At 37.7% G+C, this 24,634-nt stretch overlaps 1 protein-coding gene across 5 annotated transcripts in view; it reads left to right on the top strand.

Moving 5' to 3' along the window:
• ARHGAP24 (Rho GTPase activating protein 24) overlaps window positions 1–24,634 on the top strand; it is an 881,345-nt gene that overhangs the window by 670,151 nt on the left and 186,560 nt on the right. The window contains exon 1 of one of the 5 annotated variants that reach the window (XM_066233838.1): window positions 4,195–4,399. The exons of the other annotated variants lie outside the window; for them this stretch is intronic. The gene's annotated coding sequence lies outside the window, so the exon portion shown is untranslated. Of the gene's footprint in view, window positions 1–4,194; window positions 4,400–24,634 lie in introns of those variants that run through there. 5 annotated transcript variants of the gene reach the window in all.

Below are 24,634 nucleotides of genomic sequence, written 5' to 3'. Positions count from 1 at the left end.
GCTCTTATTTTCTGCTGTGAAATTTCATTTGGGCAAACATTAGCCGAAGTGTTTAGAAAACAAAATATCTTAATGAGACGGAGTAGTAATTTGAAGAAAGTGCCAAAAAATATTTTTTCATTTTTATCATTCCTGACTTGAGATATAATTGAAAACTTAGTGCAATAGTGTCTAATTTTAAAAAATTACTATTGTTTGTGCATCCTTTCTTCATTCAGGAATAAAACGATTTTGGGAATGAGGATGTGGCTCTTTCAGTTTGCTATAGGTCAGGTATGCCATTACAGGCTTCACGATAGATGAACTCTTTTTTTATTTTACTTGCTTTTCGGTTAAATATGATGCCCCTAGAACAAATGGGTTGTAATGGGAGTCAAAATGTATATTTAAGCAAAAGGAGCAATGAATTGCACACCAAACAGCTGAAGGCCCCTCACCCTATTTTATGAGCATTAATTGGTTATTTAGGATACTGCCAGTCACAGTTGAACTTGAAAAATTGAGAGGAAAATATCTGTATCTATTCTGTTTACACTACTTATTTTAGCTTATTACTAACAAAGACAATAGTCCAGTTATATATCTCTTTTTAATGAAAATTTCTGAAACAAACTGATTCTTTCTGCAAGACTTCCATATTTATAGATTTCTTTTTAAGGCTCAATTTGGGTAGGAGGAGAAGGCTGGTTTTATGAAGGAATTTTGGACAGTGCACTTTGTAGTTGGGAAAGTTAAAAGCAGAGGCAAGAAGATATAACCAGAGAGTAGTATTCTCTGAAAAGATTGCAAAAAAAGATGGAAAAAGAAGACCAACTGCAGAAATAGAAGATTTGGGATAAATTTGCTGGCTTGCACGTATAATTTCAAGGTTTCTCTTACAGCTGGGAATGCCACTTGAAAGGGGGAGAGCAGAAACATATACCATGTAGGGCTGCAGTCAGTCTCTGTCTCCAGCTTTTCAATAAAACTGGTAGGAAGAACCTGGCATTTTATTAATATCTTCAGATCCAAGAGACTGAAAATTATGACTCCTACCCTGTACTCCAAAATATAGCTGAAAAAATGTCTTCTCTGCTACATTTAAGGGGAAATGCTCTCTTCCTCATGGGCATTGCCAAAGATCTGGTAAGTTAAACAAATTGAAATAAAATAATGCATTAGGCATATGTTGAAACACTTTTTTTCTATAGCGTATTCTGCTATAGAAAAATATTTTTGAATTCACTTCATCAATTTAAAGACGGGCAGAATAAAATTTTAAAAAATTGTTGGCATGTAGTAACAAATCTTTTTTCTGTATCTTGAAATGACTTCATTGTTTATAAAAATCAATCTTTTTTTTAAAATTTCTACACTCTTAATAAAAGTTAACATGTCTAGTGAATACCCTCAAGAAGATTCCTTGGTACTTGCATTCTTGCCTTTCCTATCCCCACTAAACCAAACTTAATCTCATTTTTTTTCTTTCTTTTTTTAAAAATTTATTTATTATTATTTTTTTTTACAGGGACAGAGAGAGAGTCAGAGAGAGGGATAAATAGGGACAGACAGACAGGAACAGAGAGAGATGAAATGCATCAATCATCAGTTTTTTTGTTGTGACACCTTAGTTGTTCATTGATTGCTTTCTCATATGTGCCTTGACTGCAGGCCTTCAGCAGACCTAGTAACCCCTTGCTCGAGCCAGCGACCGTGGGTCCAAGCTGATGAGCTTTTTGCTCAAATCAGATGAGCCCGCACTCAAGCTGGGGACCTCAGGGTCTCAAACCTGGGTCCTCCACATCCCAGTCCGACGCTCTATCCACTGCGCCACCGCCTGGTCAGGCTCTTTCTTTTTTATAATTGAATTTATTGGGGTGACACTGGTTAATATAATTATACAGGTTTCAGGTGCCCAATTCTACAACACATCTCTGTGCACCGTACTGTGTGTTTACCTCCCTCAAGTCAAGTCTTTATCCACCACCATTTTTCTCTCCTATACCTCCTACATTACTTTCTTTCTGAGAAAGTCTGAATATGGGATTCTAGGCTATGCTGACCTTGATTTAGTTCAAGCTCTACCACAAAGTGGTAACAGTGTGCAGGCTGATTATTCTCATTTGTGAAATGGAAATAATTACAGCTACCTTAGTCGGGTTACTGTGTGGGTTAACTAAGTAATATCTAGGAACTTCCCAGCCCTGTGTGTCTTATGAGATGGGTGCTAACATTGTTAGTTCCTTTTCTGTTCCCCACTGGTCTCCCTTCTCTTGGTCCCCACCCCTACCCGCTCTAAACAACCTAATCTCTAAATAATATATACATAATTGTAGGAATATTAGCATGATGCCCAGAAGCTTTGTTACTGAATTAACTCAGCAGTGAATTTGGCATTGCATTCCCAACCTTTCTCCTTCATTAATCCCTTTGGAGAAGCCCCTCAAACACAGGAGTACTGCCGGACACCAGGCAAACTGTGAAACCAGACAAACATGTGAATGTTTTTTTATCAGGGTTTCAGCTGGTCTGGTTCTGCCTCAAAGACCAAATGGAGCTCATGTTGCTCACAATTAACTGACTCAGGCCATGTGCTTGCTGCCATCAAGATCCGCCGCAAGGAGGACAGCAGTTCAGTAAAATCTTGAACTCTATTTATAGCCCACTTGAAACAAACACTTTGTTGTGAAGCCCAAGAAGTCCTTTGGAGAACACAGAAAGTAATTCACTAGTCCCAGTACTAACTAGGGTAATCGAAGGGAGAAAAATACAGTGCGTACATTTTTTTTTCGGCATTCTACAATTTACAAAATACTGTCTCCTATATGTTGTCCCATTTCACCTCATACTGACCTGGAAGCTAGACAAAGCATACACTAGTAACAAATCCCATGTTATAGATTACAAAATTGATACTAGAAGGTTAGGTAAATTACTCAAGTCACCTAGCTGGTGAACAGTGTGGTTGGAGGAGGGGAGAGAAAACTGGCTGAAGAGTTAGAATAATTTTCGGTTAAAACTATTGACCTAGGCCTGACCTGTGGTGGCACAGTGGATAAAGCATCGACCTGGAAATGCTGAGGTCGCCGGTTCGAAACCTTGAGCTTACCTGGTCAAGGCACATATGGGAGTTGATGCTTCCAGCTCCTCCCCCCTTCTCTCTCTCTCTCTCTCTCTCTCTCTCTCTCTCTCTCTCTCCCTCTCTCTCTCTCCTCTCTAAAATGAATAAATAAAATAAAAATTAAAAAAAAACTATTGACCTAAACGAGAATAAATACTTGTATACCTATAAGAAAAAAATACAACTAAGAGAAAAAATGTTTTGTAATGTACTTGCAAGCTTAATAATTTTGCTTCTCCACTTCTGATAGGAAAACCAAAATATGGGAAATAAAAACGTAGAGAGACTCTACAGGGAAACATTTATAAACCTGTTTGTATCTGTCTATAACACATACATGCAGAATGATTATATCTGAGGCAAGAAATGTCTTCTTGAAAGCTATCCAAATTTTGCAGAAGTCAAGACTAATCTTTAAAGAGATGCTAGGAATTTATTTTTATGAGAAACTTTAATTGATTCTTTCAGTCATCTCTGAAATAAAAATGTCTTTACTGTATTTTTAATATAAAGGGTGTTTGCATAAGTCTAGTATGTACACAAAAAGCAAGACCTTATTAATACAAATTACTTTATGAACCAAAAATAGTTTTGCTCTTGATTTTGGCAAATACTCAATTTTCTAAGACACTTCTTTATGCCTTGTTACCTGGAAAGGGTTAGCAAAAACTTTATGGCTTAAGAAGGATGTCTGAGAGATTAGAATAGCTACATAGAAGTCTGTGTGCAGGCTGTGTGTGTGTGTGTGTGTGTGTGTGTGTGAGAGAGAGAGAGAGAGAGAGAGAGAGAGAGAGAGAGAGAGAGAGAGGGAGGGAGAGGGGGGGGGAGAGAGGGAAAGGGAGACAGATTATTGTTTAAAGAGTGCCGCTGGGTTAGCAGATTGGCTTAGTGCCATTTAGGGATTCTCAAATTTACCACTTCTCTGACTATTGTCACAGCTCTAATTTATGGAGTTCAGAATGTCTTGAAAGGCAAGGTGTCTGGAGCTTAGGGTCTTTTCTTGATGATCCTCCCTCTTCCTCTTCCTCGTACACATCTTTTGCCAGTGTTCACCTTGTGGTGACCTTGCAGGACTCAGCATTTTTACCTGAGCTCAGTAGCTGGGGAGAGGGCAGTGGTTTTCATTCCTGGGTGATGGAGTCATGGCAGAAACTGCAGCAAACCAACAGAGGGTAGGACCCGAGCCTGCTTGGCTCGAATGTGCTTTAAGCAGCTCAGGACAGAGCAGCTGCTCCGTCTCCCAGCTTGCAAGTGCAGTCTGCATTTGTCACTGACCACTGGATTGTGTGTTTGTGCAAGGTGAGAACTGGGTGCTTTGTTGTGAATTTGGAGACAAATTGCCAGGTATTGCTGTTGATTGCGTTTGATCGTTTGAGGATATTTGTATCACCACAAATTCAGGTCCTAGACTGTGTGTGGTTTTATTTATGCCCTTGTTTTCTGACATGATCTATGCAGCTCTGCACGGTATCGAGTTGTGGCAGTGGATTGGACATAACGCTCTTCTTAAACTGAATTGTGATCAGTTTGGTGCTGTTTTCTCAGATTCTTTCATTAATTGCTGCTGCCAAATGATAAAGCTGTTCATATACAGAATCTCAACGCTGATCTGAAAGCATATGGAAACTGCTTTAGATGTAAAACTGAATTGCAAGATTTTTGTAGTACTTGCTGTGGTAGATTATTTGCTTCACCCACATTTTAGTGGTTGAAACTTTGGAGAGAGTGGAGTGTATTAGGTTCTGATCTGATGATGAAAGTAACATGGGAGTTTTCAGTGTTTTTGCTTGTCTAATAAGAACTTCTGCTTGGCCATTAGTGTGTGTGTGTGTCTGTGTGTGTGTATACCAAAAGAAAACCAAACAGTTCTACAGTATGTTTTGATATAGTACTTATAATTACTTGATCAGCTTCTAAAGCTTTGTTATTAGCATATTTGAATTTAGAACATCACAATTTGTGCACACAAGAATAGTACAACTACTGTGTGCACTAGCTCTGTGGGGACATAGAGTGTGCACTCATGATCAGTATAGTAAGAATCCAAAACGTGCTCTGGGTAAACTGACAGGTCTTAATCTTGCAACAGTTTGTGTGCTAGCTACTTAACTAAACCTACACAAAACATATGAGATATATTGCACTGTTGAATCTAAATAAATATAAAGGAGATTTGTTTTCACGTAACACATGTCTAAGAAAAGGGAAACATGAGTATTTGGTATTGTACAAATGGGGTAAGAAAAAGTTCAAAAAGCTATCAAATTTTAAATAGACAGAAAAAATCAAGAATAATTATGATGGAATACCAAAAAATCCTTCAGTTGTTCAAGTTTTATGTCTAATGAAAGAACAATAGCATATTTAAGAAAATTCAGACTCGGCAGAAATAGAGCCAAGAGCAAAGTTCTTACTGGAACTCATTGTCAACCCGCAGAATGTACTTGTCTGTCTTAAGTTGAATTCTGCTGCTGAGATTGATAAAATTAGAATTAAAAGGAAAATGTCAGTTTTAAAGTTTCATTTATAACTGATCTCTATTGGGTAGATTTTGAAAACAAATGAAGTAAAATAAATCATATTCAAATGCAGTGAACTTTGAAATTGCTCAAAACACTTACCAACTTACATATACTATAAAAGTCATTTGTCCTACTTAAAATTATGTCAGCTTAAAAAAAAGGTCTAAAAGTCTGTACTAGAATGTCACCTGTTGCTACATACACATGGATTGCTAGGTTCCTGGAACACCCTTTCTATGGTTTCTTGCTCTCAGACTCTGTTAGAACACTGTGGAACGGTGAGCAGAAAATATGTGACCCCAACACTGTCCTGTTTTCTTTGCAAGTTAAGAACAGCAATAGTTTTATTTGACAGAAATGGAACTTGACGTGCACAAAGAATTGATGATAGGCGTTTTTATATAGAAACCTGGGTTACCTTGGTTTTTCTGCTGCCATGGACTAAAATTTGGCTACTTCTTTATATAAGGGTGTAGCATGACTTTATCACCATGACTGAAATGATGTTATGGAGGGCCTCTTAACATTGTTTTATAAACACAAGAGTAGCCTCTTCTCTATGATGTTTGCGGTCCAGTGTGGTGTCCCTTCATATTCATGACTACCTTCCATGCAGAAAGACTAGAAATTTAGTCATCTATTTGATAAGTCATATCCTTGTGTACAGCCAAGAAAAGCCTTGAATTGTGTCTGCATGTTTTCTTTAGATAACTAGCTTACTGCCACATGCAAAGAGGTTTAAAAAGGTTTAGAGATTATAGGTACTGACCTCAAAGCACATGCCACTCTGTCCAATCACATTAACTTCTGGGCAATTAACTTCTCCTAGTTAAAGAAAAAGATTAACCTTTATTTGGGTATTTGATAAGTATCTATAACTTTTTTCAAAGCTTTAATTTCTTAACACATTGTGTTCTCACTCCCTCTTTTCCTTCTTTCAGCTTTATACTTTATTCTAGACTTTCAAATTCCTAAGTCCCCAATTACTGAACCTTTTTTTATTTAGACCTACATTTAATCTCTTCACCCTGGTCAAGAAAGCAATTATGATTTGTCTCCTGAAACTAGGGAAAGACCCATCTCCCCTGAGATCAAGAGATCACTGCCCCCTCTGTGAGCAGAAAATTGGGGTTGATAAATAGCTACCAGGCAGGGAATGATCCTGTCTACCACACCTAGCATTCCTGCTATGCATGCTTTCTTGTATCTAGTTTCTAACTAGGCTTGCAAACCTTTATCAACAATTGTTTGCACATACTGACATAGTTATACTTTCACAAAAAAAAAATGGATAACTTGAGATTAAATGTGATGGTAGTATATAGGGTTGGCTTAAAGCAGTATCAACAGTTTTTATGTTTCTTTACCTTAGTTAACATTAAGGTAATTAAGTTCTATTTTGCTGACTAACTCCTCCCAAAGGAATGTAGATTCAGATGGAGAAATGAGCACTCATACAACTTTTGACTGTTACTTCCGGATTTCATAAAGTAGGCCTAGGTTATCTGGGGACAAGAAACATGAAAGGCAGGGTGTGTGATATGACTACTCCTCTGGTGGAATGTCCCTTAAAGGCCAGTCACTGAGCTCCACAGTGGACCACTAAGCTGTGAGAACTCGGGAGTTGCAGGAGGAGCAGATGGCAGCAGGAGATATTGCATTAAAGACAGAGACTAAAAACAGTTTCTACAGATCTGCTTGAGTGGGCCGCTTCGTTTGTCTGGGATTCAGTGTGTCTTCAAAGGACATGGAACTGTAGAGTCTGGTTGCTAGGGGCTGGGCCCAGATTATGACTGCCTGTTGTCCTTGGCCACCACAGGAAGTGCTTACCAAAGCACTGATCTCAAATACTTCTTTTTAAAACCAATACAATTACTGTTTTTAAACCCTTAACTTATTTCTACTAAGGCTGACTTCAATCTGATCTCAACATCTAGCCAGGTTCTCCCCAATACCCCCTACCACACACAACAAATAATTTTTAAAAATACTAATATTGAATTAAACTCTTTACATTTTAATAGCCAAATGATTGTCATTGATATGTAATTTAAATAATTACTTCAAGACAATAGAATTATGCCTGGCCAGTGGTGGCGTAGTTGATAGAGTGTTGGCCTGGGACATTGAGATCCCAGTTTCAGAACCCTGAGGTTGCTGGCTTGAGCATGGGCTCATTGTCCTGATCCCATGATTGCTAGCGTAAGCCCAAAGGTCAGTGGCTTGAAACCCAAGGTCTTTGACTTGAGCCCAAGGTCGCTGCCTTGATCAAGGGGTCCCTGGCTCAGTTGGAGTCTCCTGGTCAAAGCACATATGAGAAGCAATCAATGAACAATTAAAGTGCTGCAACTACAAGTTGTTGCTCCTCATATATTTCTATTGGCCAAGAAACCATCAATAGGCGATAGTTGTAAAGTTTTCTACTATAGACATAGTGGATCTTATGGGAATGGTCAAGAGTTCTACTCCAACATATCAAAATCAATAAAAAGAGACTTTTATATGCTCTCCTCTGATAAAATATTTTAACAATCAGCATACTTACACTATTTTGATATAGAGTATGAAGCTAACTGGAGGCTGTTCCATCTCTAACTCATATTCTCTCATAGAATGACTTTCACATGACTGACAACTCCTTTAAGAATATATCAATATGTTAATAGGGATTATTTTGTACCTATAAGAAGTATCTCCTTTTATTTGTAAGTTTATGTAAGAACTATGTTTTAAATGTATGTTTTATATTATTCGTGTATAGTGAGAACAACAGAAAATGGAGATGATGATCATTGAAAAAGTAGTTTGTTACTCACAGTTCCCAAGAAGAGGGGGCAGATCATACCACAATAGGACCACATGGGGAATCACCATGGTTGGTCAGAGAGAAGGAACAACTAACTGTTCCTTGCGAAGGAACAGGCAAGGAAGGGTAAGCAGGTTTAGAATTGGCCAGCTTAAAATATTTCAGCAGGCTTTAGGACCTAATGGACTGTCTCTGGTTTTCTGGGTACCTAACCTTGAGGTGTATGAGAGCAGATGACAAGTAGCCCAGCGTGTGAGAGCCAGAAAAAGGATAGTTGGGATTTGGAATGATTTCTTTATTTGTGTATGAAAGGCGTGCTCCTAGTTGAGTCTTTACTATCTTTAGGGATTGGCTAGCCCTGGGAAGCCCAGCTCCTCCAGGGTCAGCAAGACCCAAGATGTCAAAGCATCAGAAATGCAGAAAATAGAGTCATGACTAATATAAATTAACACACCCAAACAAGAATAGACTACTTAGCATCATTTTGCCAAGTGTGGCATTCACCTGGTAAGTCCACAATAGACAACAATTTTTTGTCACCAAATGTACTATTTTGACTCAGGTAGCCCTTCTGCTGAACTCCAGAAAGGCTTTTGTTTCAATTGTTTTTGATTTTTAAATTCAATGCTTTAAAACAATTCAAAGGGTTGAAAATCATTGAATTCTCTTTGCTGAATAATAGGTACATTTTACTTGTCCCTCACAGCTGTGTGTTATTTGATTTAGAGACTAATAATAAATGCTTCCACATTAGGGCTTGTGTAAAACCCTTATTTAGATTAGAATTATTAAAAAAATTTTCTCTTTGGACATTCGCCTTTGGTTGGAAGCATTTTCTGGCATTAGTTAATAAATAATCGTTAAATGAACAAATAAATGATTAAATCAACCTAACTCATTGGCACAATTTTCTTCACATTCCTTATGGGTCTTTTATACTGTTTCTATTCAGGTTTTCTTTTTAAAGAAATTCAGAAAAGAAGAGTAAAATATGTTGACTATTTTGCTCAAACAAAAGCAAATCTCCTGTTGTTTAAAATTATTCATAAACAGCCACACCCTTATAAGCAAACAAAGTATGGCAAGGAACATGCATATATTGAGTAGTAATTCAGTTGCAGCCTAATGAGCAAAACTGTCATTCATAATGTCCCTATCCTTCGAGTCAGAAGTGATATATAGAGGGACCAAAGAACTTTTAACAGCTGAATAGAGTAATTAATTTATGAAATTAGAATATATGAGCATATGTTGAAAATAATCCATAATCAGAGAAGAGGAAACCTCAGAAATATGATGCTTTTCCTTTTCTCCTTTTTATTTTTAGACTTTTAGGAAAGGAGAAAGCATATATATGGTCTTTCAGTGAAAATGGTATTTTTAGCTCTCTGTTTTTCATTTCTACACTTTATTAAAGTTTCCCATAGGAATTTAGTATGTACTAAGTCTGAAACTTTGAAAAAGTAGGGGAAGGATGTTGAAGTGGACAATAGGTATTGATACAACTAGACCTCCTTTTGAGGGGAAAAAATGTTTAGCCCTTATACCAAAATAAATTCTAAAGGAGTCAAAAATTTCTATGTAAAAGATGAAACTATATGCATGCTAGAGGAAGGCTTTGGTGTGCTAACTGGCACAAAGTGGATGCTGGACCCACCATATCACAAGGCGGTCCTGAGCAGGAAGGGAAATGGCATCCTGCTGTCGTCTGAGGGGTCCCTAGGCTTGGTGGGAATCACAGCAGTTACCGTGGCAGAAGAGAGGTGGCAAAGTGGTCTTTCCTTGAGGTGAAGGGATTCAGAAGTAAAAATAATAGTTATAAAATTGTCACAGGGATGTAAAATATAGCATAGAGAATGTAGTTGATAATATTGTAATATGTGCAGTGCCAGGTGGGCACTGGAAATATCAGGGGGAACACTTTGTAAAGTATATGATTGTCTAAACCCTATGCTGTACACCTGAACCAAATATAAAATAATATTGAAGTAAACTAACTGAAAAATTAAAATAAAAAAAAACTAAATAAAAAAAAGCCCTAGCCGGCTAGCTCAGCGGTAGAGCATTGCCCTGGCATGTGGAAGTCCTGGGTTCAATTCCCAACCAGGGCACACAGGAGAAGTGCCCATTTGCTTCTCCACCCTTCCATCTCTCCTTTCTCTCTGTCTCTCTCCTCCCCTCCTGCCTCCAAGGCTCCATTGGAGCAAAGTTGACTCAGGCACTGAAGATGGCTCCATGGCCTCTGCATCAGGCACAAGAATGGCTCTGGTTGCATCGGAGCAACACCCCAGGTGGGCAGAACATCGCCCCCTGGTGGTCATGCTGGGTAGAACCCAGCAGGATTCCATGCATGAATCTGTCTGTCTGCCTCCCCCTTCTCACTTCAGAGAAAAAAAAAAAATAGAGGTATTTTTTTCCATATTACCTATCCCAGCATGCTCTTTTTGTTTCAGATACCTAAGCTCCTGAGGTGAAGGCAAGCAAAGAAGGCATAAATGTCAATCACTAATTTTATTTTTAATTCAAAGCTAATGCTTTGTGTTTCATTCCAAGGCCAAACAAATGTCAGATACAAACTGTAGATTTCTTTCTTGCTCTTAACTCTCCCAATTCCTCAATCTGACACTTGACTGAGCCCTCCAAGTGGCATCACTCTCTGGTACCTGCAGGTTTCTGATCTGTGATTTCCATCCATGTCACAAGGGAAGGAGACGCTTTCAGCTGTGCACTGGTCCTTCAAAATTGTTACCAGACTCAATTGAACTGATTCGAGATGCTCTCAAGGGGTGTGCTTGGTGGGAACTGGAAGGTTTCAGCTGGAAGGGTTTCAGCAGGAGGATTTCTTTAGGGTCTGTGGATTCTTCCTTCTTTTGACTTCCTATTCCTCTAGTTAATTTCTTTATCCCAGAATTCCTTTCCTCTTATGACCTCTCAGACTGCCTCACACCATCCTCTGACCTGGATGAAAGAAACACTTATGTCATTCATGCCAGGACTCTCAGACTGGCAGGTTGTTTGGAGCAATGTGCAATGTTCCTAGCAACAGATTAGGGCAAATCCACAGCACGTCAAAGCCTGCAGGCATTGAAAAATCACAGAGGACTACCTAGTTATATTTAGAACTTCTGCTTTGTGGATTTGGATTAACTAAGAAACCCAGAAAGGGTTTTAAGCATTTTTTGGTTTATTTTTAATAGAAACTTGGAAGGTATAACCAGTTTCTAAAACAGTAGTGATAAACTTAGGGCGCTGAGAATGAACACCAAATGTGTCTATGCTAAAATTTGAAATTAGGGTATATAAAGTTCACAGCAAGTCACAGGTAGATGATATTATCAGGACTATTTTATATTCATTAAGAACAAAGGCACTGGGGTCAGCTAGACCTGTTTGGAAATCCATGACATGAACAAGTTGTTTAACTTTGGGAGTTATTTAACCTTATAAGCCTCAGTTTTTACATCTGTAATATTATCACAAATCACATATTTTGATGTTAATATGATAAAATGTGTATATGAGCCTGTCCTTAGTAGACAGTATAATTAAAAAGCTAATCAGAATAGGTTGTGAATAGAAATATTTTAGCAAATAAGATTGTCATAATTTTGTGGACAAGTGAGTGAGCTTTTTTTCTACATCAGGCAAAAATATATAAAGATGGAGAAAGTTTCCAGACAGAATAAGGAAAAGAAATGAGAGATAAACTAGGGTAACTCTATCATAGAAGAGAGATCTAACTATCATTATATGTAACCTCACTCCATGGGGCCTAACACAGTATCTTATTCATATTTATGCTTAAAAAATAAGGGATAAAACAAAGAATGAGATAATAACAGTAATGATGGAGGGATCTGGCAGGTTGTATAAAAGAATACTTTTAAAAAAAAGAACCTCTAAGATATTCTGTCTGAAGTATACTGCATTTGGTCAGATTTACCTATTATACTAAAAACAACAACAACAAATAAAAACAAGACAACAAACAAAAAAGAACAGATATTTTGGTTGCACAGTATGTTTTTTATAACAGTCCATCAAATGGAGATAGTGAGAGACCAGTGTTCCTTGCCCACACAAAGGAATAACACACCTGTCAGCTCTGAGAAATAGAGACCTACAATATCAGGATGGTTTCTGGTAGAAGTCAGAAGGTGAACTCAGAGCCTAAACTGGGAAGACCATTAATCTTAAGAAGAAAAAAAAAGTAAATAAATAAAAAGTCAAAATGGGATGAGGGCCTCAACATAGAAGAGCCTTTGATATTTGATGAGGGGCAAACATCTATTATCTCTTGCTTTGTTTTATTTAGTTTCCCAATAAATGCCAAAAACTCCCTCCATGTATTGTGAAAACTCAAATGCTCCTATTACTCCTACACTTTTCCAAACACCCCTCCAGGGAGTGATAGCAGGTTGGGAACCATGAGGATGGTATAAAATATAGGATGAACTATATTCAGAAGAAATCTAATGGCAAGGGGTCACAATCAAGAGCTTAACACCCTCGACTTTCATGGAGTTGTAAGCATACGTTTTTACTCTATTGAAGTGAAACTAAGGTCTATAACACCTTGTAAGTAATTTGCCATTTTGCCAAAGAATGTTTTTGGACCATGTTGGTATAAGGATGATTTCTGGGGATGCTAGTGAGTAAGATTAGCTTATTTCATTCTTGCCTACACCCTCACATATAAATCTGTGTAGGTTGTTTTTTGTGGGTTTTTTTTACTACTTGTATTCATTCCAAGCTTAATCGCTCTCATAATGTATTCTTTTTTAAAAAAAGAAAACTTGTTTTCTGTAGAAAAAATGTCTCTAAAAAGAAAAGCAGTTGGTAGGGCCACTGATAATGTGCAAAGGATGTGCAGAGGTAGAATGAAATGGGAATTCCCATTTCACTCTGAGATAAGAGCAGTTTTGAATAAATTATGCAATTCAAGTTTGGCAGTATTGGTAATCTCTGACAAAATGAGTCCACCAAAGGTGTGATAAAACAACAGCAACAACAAAATCGCTTTAATTCTTTTATAATTTACTTTAGGTCTCTATTTTTAAAATTACTAAAGGGCCTCCCCAAGTTTTTAGTTATGCTTCAATTTCTGAATGAAGTTAGAGGTTCACAAAAATTTTAGGATATACCCCTTGAGAGTGTTCAAAGTCAAGTTTCTTGATTTCTAAGGAGACCTAACGATACCAGAAACAGAACATTTACCCTGTTTCATGATCAATACCTGTAGGACTAACCCAGGATTTCATTTTAGGCAACCCTGAGAACCCTGACCTAACCGTTTGTGTCACCTTATCTGTGGGCTGTTGGCCTCACATTCCTCACATGGTATTAAGCTGCGTGGTGCACTGAAGTTTTCCGAATGTGTCAGAGAGAAGAAAGAAGAGGTGTCAGGGAACAGTTGTTAATACAGTAGCTATATTACTTCCCCACGGCTGCCATAACAAAGCTCCATGAACCGGGAGGCTGAAACAGCAGAAATGTCCTGTTGCTTAATCCTGTCTCACAGTTCTGGAGACCAGAAGTCTAAAATCAAGGTGTTATAACAAGTCAACGCTGAAGGTGTTAGGAAAGAATCTGTTCCAGGCCTCTCTTAGCTTCTAGTAGCTTCAGCATTCCTCCGCTTGTAGATAGCTGTCTTCTCCCTGTGTCTTTTCACCATCTTCTTTCGGTGCATGTGTGTCTCAGTTCCCCCTTTTTATAATGCCACCAGTCAGGTTAGATGAGGGCTTCCCCTACTGGCCTCACTTTGAGTTAATTATCTCTGTACAGATCCTGCCTATTTCCAATTACAGTCCTGGGGGAGAGGGACTTGAATGTATCCTTTTGGGGGAGACACGATTCAACCCATAACAGTGGTTCAAGAAAGGTGATAATGAAGAAAGAAGCTAGGAAAATTCAGGGTACAAGATTAGCTGCTTTATTAGCTTCGTGATTTTCAGTGTGTGTGGTCAGTGGACCAGAGACCTCAGTGTCACCTCAGCACGGGTTAGGAATTAGAAAGGCAGAACCTCAAGCTCCTTCCTCGGCCTGCTGAATCAGGATCTGCACATTTACCTAGATGCCTTAGGTGTTTTGTTTGTATGTTGGATTTGAGAAGAACTATTCTAGCTCATGGCATAAAAGCCCTCTCCTCAAATACCAAGAAGGAAAACAAAAAAGAACAGGGTTTTTGTGTGAGGCCCAATTAATACATTCACGTATTAACGTGATGAGCAGAAGCTCATTACCTACAGAGAAAGTTCAAATTCTTTCTCCTACACTCACTTTGTTTGTATATGTTGCTTCTTTTCTGCCAATCTGAGTTCTTTTCTACAATTAGAGTTCACCTAGCTAGATAAATCGTACAGCTTAATCCTGAAATAACGACTAAGGAAAAAGAAGCCTCCCACCCCCAGTCTTGGGGAAAAGGCATTTGTGTTGATAGTACTGCCTCCTAAGTGATTAAAAACGTGTGAACTCTTGCTTCATTTATTTATGTTCTATACTCTTTGTGCTTCCCTAAAATTGTAATTCAGCCAGAAGGTGTGGTTGTAGGACCTGTGTTACATGAAGACAACTGGGAAGTTAAAACTTTAAAAGAGGTAGACTGAACTTTGTCCTGGAGTCAGCTTAGGCAAATAGTTATAATAACGGGCGACAGACACAGCTTCCTGAGGTGAACTCTGAGAACGTGTTTCCCGTGAGGGTGGGGACTTGAAGTGACATATGATTGTCCATAGAATTAAAATATGCTCAGGAAGAATCTGCTTCCCTATAATCCAGGACAGCAGCAAGTATAGAACATGGACCATAGTCTGTTTTAATTACAACTGCCATAATGTAGATAGTGTTATAGATAATTTTTCATATGAGAATGAACCTTTGTAATTGAAAATTAGAGAACTCTTGACAAAAATTCTACTCTTGAGATCCACACTTGGGCTAGATTCCTAAATAAGTACTTGTATTAGATTGTTAGCTTTGTCTGTATATTGAATAGTAAAATCATACTTTGAAAATGTACTAGTGACATTATTTAATGGTCTTAATCATCCTTTCTGCTAACAGTCCTTTTTGGGTTTGAAAACATTGAGACAGAATAGGAAAATGGCAGACCAGGCAGTGGTGCAGTGGATAGAACATCGGCCTGGGATGCTGAGGACCCAGATTTAAAACCCCTAGGTCACCAGTTAGATCGTGGAGTTGCCGGCTTGAGTGTAGACTCACCAGCTTGAGCACAGGGTTGCCGGCTTGAGTGTGGGATCATAGACATGACCCCATGGTTGCTGGCTTGAGCCCAAAGGTCACTGGCTTTAAGCCCAAGGTCTCTGGCTTCAGCTAGGGATCACTGGATCACCTGGAGCCCTTGGTCAAGGCACATGTGAGAAAGCAATCAATGAACAACTAAGGTGGCACACCAAAGAATTGATACTTCTCATTTCTCTTCCTTCCTTCCTGTTTGTCTCTCTCTAAAGAAAAAAAAATAGTAAATATGTATTGTTACCATATGCCATCCACTTTCCTAAGTTCTTTACACATTTAAACACTTTTAATTCTCACTATAATGCTATAAATTTACAGATAAGAAAATTGTGCAGAGGAAGACAATTGTACAGATGAGGAAATTGAGGCAGACCTGGATCTGGTTGGAGAAAACAGAATAAAACAAAACAAAACAAAAAATATTTAACAGAACAAACTTAAATAAATTTTGATTAAAAAATTACTTATGAAAACTAGTATGAAATTCACAATTAGTCAAGGGACAGAAGAAATCATCTTTCCTGTGACAGTTTAAAAAAATTAGCCTTGTCAATTAATGTCAAAGCCAGAATTCTAGATCTGATTCCAGAGTCTGTGGGCATCACTGTGGGTACTGCCTCACAAAAGAGTCAAGTACTCATTTTGAATATCTTATTAAAAAGCCAAAATAACTACTTTGAAATGTATTTTTAAAATCTTTATTCTGCATAGAAAATTATTACTGCAGATGTGTCCCCTCCATTTATGGAAATGTGTTCTTCCTCAACTGATATATTTTAGGCACCTTTCCTTTCAGATATAAACTAAGTAAAATGTTTTCCATGCCCTTCCTCCCTCACCAACTTTATACCTTCTCAATTTAGCCTTGCCGTACAACTGCTCTTTCCTTAGTCACATGAAGACCCACCTTGGATGGTTTTGCTTTTCCTTCCTTTGCTTCTGCTTCTGGCTAAAACATAGACCCTTGCTTTTATTTCTTGTTGTTGTTCTGGTCTATATGCAGTTCTACTAAAAATCATAGGTTAGTTTTCACAACCTGAGCATTGTCCCTGGCATTCTTATCAAACACTGACTACCTTAAATGGCATCTACTAAGTGTTCGATGCCTGCTTAGTTCTAGAAAATAGGAGAAACACAATAATGACAATGGTAGCTACTACCATTGCATTGAGAAAGTATAATGAAATAGAATAGACTCAAGAGAAATAATTACACAAATTATCTTAAACCTGAAAAATAACAATCTGTAAATATGTATTGCTTAACAGAGAGTTTGCTTTGACATATCCTTTTTTATTTCTTTTTTTTTTTTTTTCAGTGAGAGGAGGGGAGGCAGAGACACAGACTCTTGCATGGACCCTGACTGGGATCCACTGACAAGCCCCTAAGGGGGTGATGCTCTGCCCATCTTGGGCATTGCTCCATTGCTCTGCAACTGAGCTCTTTTTAGTGCCTAAAGTAGAGGCCATGAAGCCATCCTCAGTGCCCAGAGCCAGTTCGCTCCATTTGAGCCATGGCTGCAGGAGGAGAAGACAGAGAGAGACAGAGAGAGAAGTAAGAGAGGGAGGGGTGGAAAAGCAGGTTGATCGCTTCTCCTGTGTGGCCTGACTGAAAATTGAACCCAGGACATCCACATACTGGGCCAATGCTTTACCGCTGAGCTAACTGGCAAGGGCCACAAGTACCTTTCTTTCTTAAGGGGAAAGTGTATATATTGATTAGAATTTGGATATCAGAAGATAGAGTCTATCTAGTAATTTATAACTTTTACCTAATTATTTCTCCAAACTTAAAGCCCTGAAATCAGTTGCAGATAATACATTAAAATTGTATTTGCCTGATTATAATTCTAACATTTTTGAGAATAAAATAGTTTTGAATATAAAATAATTTTACTCTGTTGTCTAAACAGATGCAAAATAAATTATTTTAATTGAAGCTGACTTAGAGGCTATAAAGTATGATCTGTATCTAATTGGAGAAAAGAGAACAAAACAAACAAAACAAAACACATGGCAGAATAAACTTCTGTAACATTAATAAAAAATTACTTAGGGAAACTAGTGCCAAATTCACAATTACTCAAGGGACAGGAGGACTCTTTTTTTTTTTTTTTTGGTATATTTCTGAAATGAGAAGCAGGGAGGCAGAGAGACAGACTCCTGCATGCACCCAACTGAGATCCACACGGCATGCCCACTAGGGGGCGATGCTCTGCCCATCTGGGCCATTGCTTCGTTGTAACTGGAGCCATTCTAACGCCTAAGGGAGAGGCCATGGAGCCATCCTCAGCGCCCGGGCCAACCTTCCTCCAATGGAGCCTTGGCTGTGGGAGGGGAAGAGAGAGATAAAGAGGAAGGAGAGGGGTAGGGGTGGAGAAGCAGATGGGGGCTTTCCTGTGTGCCCTGGCTGGGTATTGAATCGGGAATTCCACACACTGGGCCAACGCTCTACCACTGAGCCAACCAGCTAGGGCTCTTTTTTTTTTTTAAAATTGCATTTTAAATCTTTCCTTTAACAATGATCTTGTGTAATTTACATGTCATGAGGAAGAGATAAGCTTCAGAATGGACTCTGGGCCATTCAGTCATGCAAGTTGTGATAAACTAGGTGGCCTTATGTGCATAGCACTGCATTTAGCACATCCTGCTCCAGAGCCACCATCTCATCTCATATTATCTATAGTATTTCATATGATTTATTTCTCACTTATAATTGTTGTGGATATAAGGCTTTGAATATTTAGCAAGATTGGTCCTGATGGCTGTGACTTTTGCTTTGTGAATTGCAAGGAATCCCGCAGAGTATGAAAACTATAAACACCCTACCTGTGATGAGCCAATACTACTGAAATATAGCTGCTGTAAATAAAACATCAAATATTAGCTTATTTTATATTGTGATATAGCTTGTTAGTAATAGCCCTTAGGTTGTCTCAAAGCCATATTGTTAACTGATCAAGAGGAGATTATTCATATTACAACATCCCATGGGTAAAGGTAGACACATTAATTATACAATTAAAAAAGTATCAATTAATCAAAAATGAAATAGTTAATCATTTTAAATGACTTATTTAAATTTAGTCTCTTATTTTGGAATTTGGTCATTTGTTACAAAGACTATATAAATAGAGACGTTAGCTACTTTGATATCTAAGAGAGAAACCACAATGGATATTGTTTTGTGGTATTACTTCAGTTCCATTTTAGACCAACTTATTATTAGTTTTTAAATAAGACCTAGAAAAATTGTTCAGTAGAATATTTTCATTCAGTAGAGCCTATTTCTGTATGTTCAGTAGAGTACATCTATTAAGAATTTATAGTATCTCATGATGAAAAAAAATACCCTCAGTGAAACTGGGATTAGAGAAGTAAAAATAGAAGTCAGAATGGAGGTGTCTTTCAATTCATTTGAATATCTATATTTTAACATTTTTAAGTGGTTAATCTGTGTACAAAGACCAGAAAAAAGAAGGACTTTTTTTCCCCCACAATTGATGTTTCTAGTAATTGGCCAAAGAGAAACATAGTTCATAGTAGTCTATTTCAACTCAAAATTGCTTATTTTTGGAATAGGTTAGATTGAGTACTTATTAAAACGGCATCTGAGAGAGAATGGCTGCTCTGACTTTTTTTTTTAATAGTATGGGTGATTCACTGAACCGAAGAGGATCAAGTCACATAACATTACATGTCACAGTTCTTTGTTAGCATCAGCCACATTTATATTGTTTCTAAATCTCTATCTGTATTTGTATTTTGTTTAATACTGGGCACACAGTTAGGTCATATTGTTAGACAAGAAAGCTTAAATTCATTGCTCTGATTCAAGTTTACATCTATGACTAGTGATTGAAAGATATATAAACTATATGAAGAGGAACTTTCTTTCAACTTACAAAATGTTACTAAAATGATTTTCAAAAGTGAAAGGTAATCTTGCAATTTCCATCTTTTTCCTAATGAAGTCATTTATTCTAGCATACATTTTTTTATTTGATATTACTCTGTATTCTTGAGTTATAATATACTACAAAACTTTATTGTAATTAATTTCATGTGAGTTTAAGACAATTGATATTTGGCTAGTATGAATGAAAAACAATTTTATCATTCAAGTTTGTGGAAATAAATGCAAAACTTTCAACATTGGTATTAATTTTGTTAAAATATATATTTTGAAAGTGCATGTCTATCTGTCTTTCAATATAAATTTTGACATATTCAAATGATGTTATGTACTTAAAATGGGAACGTTGGTTAGATTTTTAAACTTCTGAAACCAACTGCTGATGCCAAATGAATAATTTTGCAGAAGATGTTATTTTATCTTTAACAATTATTTCATGTAATTCCAGTTTTTAGACAAGTTCTTTAAGAAGGAAATAGTAATGAAAGAATTTCCCTTTTAGAGGCTTTGAACTCCAATAATTTAGAGCTTGTGTGTAATTGAGATGATAAAGTAATTACACTAACATTTATTTAGCCAAGTATAAGCCTATGAAGTGGTCATAGTATAATTTCTGTCTTACAGCAAAAGAAGCAGCTGAGTTTTAGAAAGATGAAACTATATTCCCACTATCAAATAGAGTTTGGACCCAAATTTAATTGACCTTGAGACCAAAAAGGCCTGAAGATCTTCAATTCCTGTTTAACCAACCTTCATGAGTTCAGTTTTACAGACTGACAAGGAACATACTGTGATGCCTAGGCCTGTATAATACTGCTGAATGAAATGTGTTCCCTGAATGTGTTTTGTATTCATTCAGAGAGGTGAAAGGAAGAAATTTTCACCATTATATATTATCTTATACATGTATGAGGCTTATATAAGCCATAAGTATTCGAAGTAATTCTCACTGTTGCCCACTGAGATAAGTTCTCATTTCATAGATGAGGAAATTGAAAAGGTTAAATGACTTATCTAAGGTCTCAGCTAGTCAAGAGTAGAGTTGGAATTAGAATCCAGACTATCAGTCTGGCTCCCAAATCTGGACTTTTAAACACTATGCTATACAGCTTCTGGATTGTAAAGAATAATAATGTTAAAATGTTAGCAAAAGTAATACATAATATAGTTCTCACTATATACCAGACACTACATTAAGTATTTAGACATAATATTTACAACTAAGCCTGCTTACATGTCACTTTCCCCCTTGGTGAAAGAGAAAAAAAGAGGCAGGAATATGCCTCTGAAACTGTAGAGTATTTTAGATATAAAAACATGTTGCCTGTTGAACATATAGCCTATAGGTACTGAACTTGAGTGATATAAAAGAAGATACTTGTGTACTCCCAAAGATGAGTGCATAATCAGTATCCTTCGGCTGTTTGGAGCTGTTTTCTCTTGACCCCCAGTTGAGTGCACAGATACATAGATGGGAGTTTAAGGCCCATATTGACCCTGTGTGTGAATGCAGCTCTCCTTTCATTTCCAGGAGATTAAAATGCAGGCACTGAAGTCAGGATGTGGGAGTTAAGATCCTGACTTGGTCTCTGTTACCTGGGTGCTGGTGGGCAGCTTACTGAACTTGTGTTTCATAGTGGCCTCATCCACAGACTAGAAGGGTAACAACATACATCACAGGGCTGTGGAGAGGACCAAAAAATGTAAAACACTTTTATTGTTGTTCTTATGACACAATAAACAGTCCTCCAGGTCCATGACATGTATAAAACATTATAGAACTGCCACTTCACTTCAATCTGTTCCCATAAAATGAGGAGCGATAAAGGAAAATAAGTCAATTGTTCTGTGGTCATGAACTCAACCCATGAGGAAAACTGGCAAAGCACATTATATACACATCAGCTGTGGCAAAAATAAGTCAACATTGTTTATAGAAGGCTTACGATGTCTGGATTACCAGCTGTCTGGAAAAAGAACATAACTTCCTTTTTTGTTGAATGTGGTTTGCCAGCCAGCTGGCATTAGTGGAAGAGGAAGGGAGCTCATGCTCATTGAGCATCTATCTGTGCCAAGTGCATTGTGTAACTTGTCTCATTTAGTTCTGCCCACTTGAGGATGGATGGTATTGAAACCCTTGCTACTTGCCTGTGTAGCTCAGTAGGCTAGAGCATCACCCCAATACACCAAGGTTGTTATTCCTTTCCTGGTCAGGGCACATAGAGGAATAAACCAATGACTGCATGAATAAGTGGAACAACAAATCTATCTCTCTCTCTCTCTCTCTCTCTCTCTCTCTAACTCAGTAAATTAAAAAAAAATTAAATAAAAATAAAACCCCTGATTTACGCATAGGGGACTGAGAGGAGGGAGGTCAAGTATCCCAGCCAGGTAGTAAATGGGATTCTGACTACAAATTCAATGAGGCCACAATGTATGAAGACTGTTTTCTTTTGTTGTTGTTGTTGATGTTGTTCTTGTTGTTTTGTTTTAATAATGCTAAATATACTCACCATTGACCAGTTGGAGTTAGCAGCCAAAGTAAAAAGTTTCACATTAAGAAACACCACATTTAGGCCCTGGCCAGTTGGCTCAGTGGTAGAACGTCGGCCTGGCGTGCAGGGGACCCGGGTTTGATTCCTGGCCAGGGCACATAGGAGAAGCGCCCATTTGCTTCTCCAACCCCCCCCTCCTTCCTCTCTGTCTCTCTCTTCCCCTCCCTCAGCCAAGGCTCCATTGGAGTAAAGAAGGCCCGGCGCTGGGGATGGCTCCTTGGCCTCTGCCCCAGGCGCTAGAGTGGCTCTGGTCGCGGCAGAGCGACGCCCTGGAGGGGCAGAGCATCGCCCCCTGGTGGGACTGCCAGGTGGATCCCGGTCGGGCGCATGCGGGAGTCTGTCTGACTGTCTCTCCCCGTTTCCAGCTTCAGAAAAATACAAAAAAAAAAGAAAGAAAAGAAACACCACATTTACCTGACCAGGCGGTGGCACAGTGGATAGAATGCCAAACTGGGACATGGAGGACCCAGATTCGAAACTCCGAACTCACCAGCTTGAGCACAGGCTCATCTGATTTGAGCAAGGCTCACCAGCTTGAGCCCAAGGTCGCTAGCTTGAGCAAGGGATCACTTGGTCTGCTGTAGCCTCCCAGTCAAGGCACATATGAGAAAGCAATCAATGAACAACTAAGGAACTGCAATGGAGAATTGATGCTTCTCATCTCTCTCCTTTCCTGTCTGTCCCTATCTGTCCCTCCCTCTGTCTCTGTCATAAAAAAAGAAATGCCACATTTCCCATTAAGATATGTTAAATTGTATAATCAGCAAGCACTGTTTATAAATTATGTCTAGTCTTTTCACCATCAATAATTTACTCAGACACTGCTATGTCTTTTATTTCCATATTTGTTCTCTCTCTTAATAAATTTTCATATTTCTTCCTATTACTAAGATAATAATGGAAAACTGTGGAAGGGATGAATATTATGTACCTAAGTAAGAAATTTTAATGTATGAAGACAATTTTAAATGCATAGTGTTAGAAATGTACTAGACATTTTTCTTATAAGCATTTGTAATAAATAAACCCATGGAAAGTAATAAATATGGGCCCTGGCCAGTTGGCACAGCAGTATAACATCTGCCCGGTGTGTGGAAGTCCTGGGTTCAATTCCCGGTCAGGGCACACAGGAGAAGCAATTATCTGCTTCTCCACCCCTCTACCACCCCCTTCTGCAAGTTGGAGCAAGTTGGCCCGGGCGCTGAGGATGGCTCCATGGCCTGGCCTCAGGCGCTAAAATAGCTCCAGTTGCTGAACAAGACAGTAGTGGCTCCAGATGGGCTGAACACCCCCGATAGGGAGCTTGCTGGGTGCATCCCAGTCAGGGCTCATGCAGTAGTCTGTCTGCCTCCCCTCCTTTCACTTTAAAAAAAGTAATAAATATGCAAGCTACCATTAGAATTTTTTGACTGCTTTTTAGTTTTAAAAAGATTGGATTGATTGTACAGTAAGATTTACTATTTAGATTTATACTACCATTAAATGTTAGGTTAGTCAGATAGTTCCTTTGTATTCTCCTTATATCTATAGAGTAACAGAATTAAAGTAAAAACTGAGTCAGTTGACAAGAAATTTGCATTCTAGTTGTATATTCTATTTTGTCTGTGATTTACAGAGAAGAAAGGGTTAAGCAGCTATGTGAGTGGCAAAGCTAACTTCCAAATTCAAGATGCAAATAACAGACAAGGCAAAGAGAAGATATGATAAGAAATTGAGTCATAATTTCAGACTTTTAAGTCTTTTAATTTATCCATTTGATAACAAGGCAGATTGTGGTTTTTAATCATTCTTTGAATAATATTTTCTTTTCTAAGCTAATTAGAAAATCAAATTTAAATAAAAAGCATCAAATTGTGTGTACTGATACTTGTCTGTAGAAAGAGCAAAACTAAACACAACTTTGTAGTGAAATGTCTGAGAAAGTACATTGTTGTATGAAATTGCGATTGCAGTAACTCAATAAAATAAGTTTCAATAAAATTATACTTTACCATGACAGAAATATAATTTTGTCAAAAGAGTGCTATGAAATATCTAAAAATTCATTTATTTAAAGAAAAATAGACAAAAATTAGAAAACTTATTGGAAATTTAAACCACTAACTCTATAATACAACATTTATAAACCATTGACTGTATATTATTTGTTCTTATTATGATGTATTATATATGTTGACATTGATGCAAAGTGTACATTGACCTATGTCTTCTTTACAGGTAAATGTAGAGCTTTTACCACTAAGACATAGTTTCGTTCAGCACAGAATACTTAAATAGAATGTATTACACAAAGATCCCTAAAACATAGTAAACTGATTACACAATTTAAAGTATTTCATTGCTTATGAAAATGTAACAGTTGTTTATTTTCTTTCTATGAGGAATAAATGAGATATCATACCTAATATCTAATCTTCTCTCTGGAATATTATCGATTATTCATCATCTTTATTGACACTGATATTAGTAGTAGTATTAG

Source organism: Saccopteryx bilineata, chromosome 5 (assembly GCF_036850765.1).
Source record: "Saccopteryx bilineata isolate mSacBil1 chromosome 5, mSacBil1_pri_phased_curated, whole genome shotgun sequence".
NCBI lineage: Eukaryota > Metazoa > Chordata > Mammalia > Chiroptera > Emballonuridae > Saccopteryx > Saccopteryx bilineata.
Note: the sequence above shows the minus strand (reverse complement) of the source record. Positions and strands in the feature narration are given on the sequence as shown.